The sequence below is a fragment of the Capsicum annuum genome, chromosome 5 (assembly GCF_002878395.1).
Source record: "Capsicum annuum cultivar UCD-10X-F1 chromosome 5, UCD10Xv1.1, whole genome shotgun sequence".
Lineage (NCBI taxonomy): Eukaryota > Viridiplantae > Streptophyta > Magnoliopsida > Solanales > Solanaceae > Capsicum > Capsicum annuum.
In genome coordinates, this window is record NC_061115.1 from 20,724,504 (window position 1) to 20,730,121 (window position 5,618).

Genomic DNA, 5,618 nt, shown 5'->3' on the forward strand with positions numbered 1-5,618 from the left:
CTGAAACAACTTTTAAACTGAAATTTTGCAACAAATAGTTGAATTCCGAAGGTTTTTGTTATGCATGTTGAATGTACTCCTAAATTTCTTATAACTCGAATTTTATTTACAATTTTTTCATAAAATATTTAACGACGACAATAGAAAAATAGATAGGAGCATTAGTAATGGTAGAAACAAAATATCAAAACAAAAAATATTAATGATTACGAACCTTAGGCTACAGTAATGGTTCAATTTGCAACTGATAATTGAATTCGAACAAAATAAACTGAAGAATCTGCAATTAAATTTGATTCATATAAATTAATGCTTCATTTTGAAATTTCTTTTAACTTCGAAGAAGATACTGTCGAATTAGAAAAAATTGCTCAGAAAAACTAACAACAAATTTTGATTTTGCTTTTTTTTCCTGATGAACTCGTTAATGGAGAAAACTAAAATTTGTTTATTACTATTAACTTATAACGAAAATCACGTGATTGAAGTTGTTTTAATGGAAAAGGAATCTATAAATTTAATTAATTTGTAATTATACCATATTTATCTCAAAAAATTTCAGTTATTTAAGGGAAGTAAAAATAGTTGTATATGTATTTTTACAACAACATATTTGAAAAATATAAAATAAAAGTTGTTACAAAATTTAATTACGAAACTGTTGCTATAAAACTAATAATGAGGGCCTTAAGTATGTCATTTCTGAATTTTGCCCTTTTGTAATCAACCCTTGTTTGATCCATAAGCCCTAGTGCAAAGTAACCATGTCTTTGCATATTGGGCTAGATAGGCCCTCTTAAGCCAACCAACTCTAACCACAAGTTTAGGCCCATGAGCTATCCACAAGTTATTGTGGGCTGGCCCATTGTATTTGGCATGAACAAAATGAGGAAATTACACGTAGTGTCCCCCAAAGTGTCCGATCTTGAATTTTTATCTTCAAAACAATAGATGGCAGCAGAAGTCGAAGAACAAGAAACTACATGAGTAGTACTATGACTTATTTTCTTTTTCAAATATTGACATCATTTACAAAACATATTGCGTACTCCACTACTTTTTACCTCCCGTTAACACACTTATCGATTGTCTCTATCCCCCAAAACTTAGGGGAGGTTTGGGCATGAGAATTTTTTTTTGAAAAATTATTTTATTTTAGTGAAAATTATTGTCTTTGACCACAAGAATTTCAAATACAATTCAGAATTGTATTTGAAAAAGTAAAAACAAGTTTAACTTGTTTTCACTTTTTCCATTTTTACTTCTCTCACAAAGAGTCAAAAACAACTTCAATTGATATTTATGGTCAAACACAACTCCAAATTCCAACTTCAACTTCAACTCCAATTCCATCTCCAAAAAAAATTGATTTTCATGACCAAATACCTACTTAGCTAATAGATATTTTTTTGCAAAAAGGTTTGTACATATAATGAATAGATTGTTACCTTCCATGATAGACAAATTTGTGATTGACAAATTTGTCTGATTGAATTTGTCATATTTGCACATGTTGCAACTTGCATGAATATGTATGGTTTGGTAAAATGTCTTTTCATTGGTGGTTATATTCCATTATGAGTAGATATTTTTTTTTGTCCATCATTCAAAATACAACATATTTCATAAAAGTACTTCTGAAATTGTGTATCACAAGAAATCTTTATCCTAACATAGCTCAATGGCTGAAAATTTAACCTCAAGAAGTACACATGGACAAAATATTGTGCAAGAAACAACTAGGGATGGAGCTACAACCGACAAAGGGTGGTTAGTTATCCAAAATGGTCCACAAGACGTCAGGGGAGCTATACTTGCTGGAGGCTTACAAGTTGATCAAAATGGTCCAAAAGATGTTACGGGAGTTATAGTTGGTGAAGGGTTGACAATTGGCCAAAATGGTCCAAAAGATGTCAAGGGAAGAGATACAACTGATAAAGGGAGGTCAGCTGGTTAAAATGGTCTGAAAGATATCAGGGGAACGATATCCCTTGAAGAGTTATCAGTTGGCCATAATGATCCAAAAGATGTTAAAGGAGGAGCTACAACTGATGAAGGGTGGTCAGTTGGCTAAAATGGTGCACGAGACATCAGGGTAAGTGCTATAGCCGGCCAAGGGTGGTTAGGTGTCCTAAATATTGCGTAATATGTGGGGGTGGAGCTGCAGCTGATGGGAAAGGAGACTAGAAAATCAGACAATAGTGAAATTTCTGACTTCGCCACTGCAAGGCGACGCCCGGATGGCTGTGGTCATGGTGCCAATTCCAGCACAAGGCCATCTCATCCAACTCCTCCATCTCTCTAGGCTCATTTGCATGTACAATATACAAGTTCATTACATTGGATCCACTACTCACATTCGACAAGCAAAAATTAGAGCTCATGGCTTTGATCCACTCACCAGAACAAAAATTCATTTCCATGAATTTGTTCTAACACCTTTTGAAACTCCCCAGCCTAATCCTAATGCTTTTCACAAGTTTCCAAACCAACTAATACCTTCATTTTATGCCACATACCATCTCCGCAAGCCACTTTGCTCTCTAGTACGTGAACTTTTAAGGACAAATATAAGCAAATTCGTTGTCATTTATGATTCTTTGATTAAATGGGTAGTTCAAGATTTGCCACAAATGCCAAGCATAGAGTGCTACTCTTTCACTTGTTCTTTAGCTTTCACATCATATTCATACTTGTAGGAACTCAAAGGGAAGCTTTCCATCCTGGAAGTGAAAATTATGAGGATACTCAAACAATTGGAGATTGTTTTCCTCCAGAGTTTTGGGAATTTTTGAAGATACAAGCACAATTTGTTGGGAAGATCAATTGTGGTGAACTTTACGATTCATCTAGAGTGATTGAAAGTTTGTACCTTGATTTAATGGCTAAAGAATGTGATAAATTGAAGAAATGGGCTATAGGTCCATTCAACCCCATGGAGTCACAAGAGAAGAACAAAGACTTGGATAAAATCCATGAGTCCCTCAAATAGCTTGACAATCAAGAACTCGATTCATTTATTTTTGTGTCATTTGGCACGACTACTTCATTGTGTGATGAAGAAATCAATGCGCTCGTAGTTGGATTAGAAAAGAGTCACCAAAAGTTCATTTGGGTACTTAGAGATACTAACAAAGGAGATGTTTTTATAGGTGAAGTTAGAAAAGTACAATTTCCTGAAGGCTATGAAGAGAGAATTAAAGAAAGAGGGATTATAGTAGAGATTGGGCACCACAATTGAAAATTTTAGCTCATAGTTCAACGGGCGGTTTTATGAGTCATTTCAGATGGAATTCGTGTATGGAGAGTATGTCCTTTGGAGTTCCTATAGCAGCATGGACTATGCATTCAGATCAGCCAAAGAATTCTCAACTTGTAACAAAGTACTTAAAAATTAGACTAATTGTTAGGATATAGGCGCTAAGTGTGTGTTTTCGATCATATTTCACTAAATTTTTTGCATATTTTGGATCTCTATCGTCAGTTTTTTTTGCAATTTTGATCTATATTACAGCTGTATTCTATCAATCATGGCACCTAAAATCAATCAAAGTGATCCACTTTTCATTGGTGCATCTGAGAGATCCAGTGCTGTATTTGTTTCAATCAAGTTAACTGGTTCAGAAAATTATAGTTTATGGAGTTGGTCGATGCATATTGCTCTCTTAGGAAAGAGGAAGTTTGGATTTATCACTGGTTCCTGCAACAAGGAATCATATAGAGAGGAGCTTCATGAGCAGTGGGAAACATGTAATGCAATTGTGCTTTCTTGGATTATGAACACTGTGAGTGAGAGTCTGTTATCTGGTATTGTTTATGCCATGAATACTTGTACAGTTTGGGAGGATTTGAAGGAGAGGTATGACAAGGTAAATCATATGCATATATAGCAGTTGTATCGCAAAATTAATATGCACTCTCAAGGTACAGATTCAATCTCAGCCTATTTTACAAAATTAAAGAGTTTATGGACTGAGTATGATGTACTCGTACCAAATCCTAGTTGTGCTTTTCCTACATCTAGAGAGTACTTAGATCATATGTGTCAACATAGACTTTTACAGTTTTTAAGTGGCCTGAATGAGTCCTATGACCAAGCTAGATGACAGATATTGTTCAAAGGAGTGACTCCTACTCTCAATCAAGCCTATGCTATGCTCATAGAGGATGAAATCCAACATTCAACATGTATGATGACTGTGAATGATAGATCAGAACCACTTGCTATGCAGGTGAATCGAAATTATGTTTTTAGACAAAGCAACTCTAACTATAGAGGCAGATAGTGTGATTATTGCCATCTATTAGGTCATACCAAGGAAACTTGCTATAAGTTGGTAGGGTATCCAAATGACTGAAAGAACAGGAAGAAACAAGGCTACAACTCTAATTTCAGATCACAGTATATTGGCAGTAACAACTTTGTAAACACTGGACATAGGTCTATTTCTCAGTCTTCAACTATGGTAGCTGGTCAAGTTGATGCTGATAGTTCTAGTCATGAAGTTACTCATACACCAAAGGGTAAGCCTCACACATTCACTGAGGAAGAGTACAATCAAATTATAACTATGTTGAACAAAGACACAACAGATATGAAACAAGTCAATACGATAGGTATTACTACTTGTTTCTTGTCCAAATCATGTTCTGACAGTTGGATTATAGACTCAGGTGCTATACATCATGTTTCTGCACATAGACACTTGTTCAAAGGAGGTACCAGATTAGACTCCATGCATGTTGATAAGTTGCACCTGATGAAATGATAATCTCACACAAAGGAAAAGCTCACATTTTTGCAGATGATGTGATCAAAGATGTTCTACATGTTCCAGACTTCAAACTCAATTTATTGTCTGTTGCCAAGATAACCAAGGAACTTTCATATTTTATATCCTTTTATCCTGATTTTTGTATCTTTCAGGACCTCTTCAATTGTAAGGTGAAGTGGATTGGTAGACAAGAGGGTGGACTATATGTTCTTAAAGGTGCTAATCATTCAAGATCAGAAGCCAACAGATTTATTGCAGAAGTCTTCACTTCCAGTTGTATCTTATGGCACCAAAGACTTGGACACCCTGATGCTCAGGTTCTCAAGTGTTTAGATATTATGAAGAATCCTAGTGATGCAAACATGTTGAATAAATGTTCTGTGTGTCCACTAGCTAAACAGACAAGATTGTCATTCCCTTTAAGTACTACTAGATGCTCTACATATTTTGGACTTGTACACATGGATTTGTGGGTTGTATATAAAACTTTTACTTTTGACAAAAAGTATTAATTCTTGAATATGGTAGATGACCATAGTAGATACACTTGGGTGCACCTGTTACAGTTAAAGTCTGAGGCCATAGTGGCCATTAAGAACTTTGTTTCCATTATTAAAACTCAGTTTGGCATAATGGTAAAAACTATTAGATCTGATAATGGCACTGAATTCATCAACTCTCAATGTAAGACATTGTTCCAGTCCTTGGTCATACTACATCAGACCAGTTATCCTCATACTTTTCAACAGAATGGAGTTGTGGAGAGCAAGCACAGACACATATTAAATATAGCTAGAGCCCTCAAGTTTCAGTCTCACTTGCCCATTAAGTATTGGGGACTAT

At 35.1% G+C, this 5,618-nt stretch overlaps 1 pseudogene; it reads left to right on the forward strand.

Annotated features, from left to right (window-relative positions):
- Window positions 1-1,681: 1,681 nt before the first annotated feature.
- LOC107871631 lies at window positions 1,682-3,417 on the forward strand (annotated as a pseudogene).
- The last annotated feature ends 2,201 nt before the right edge of the window (window positions 3,418-5,618 follow it).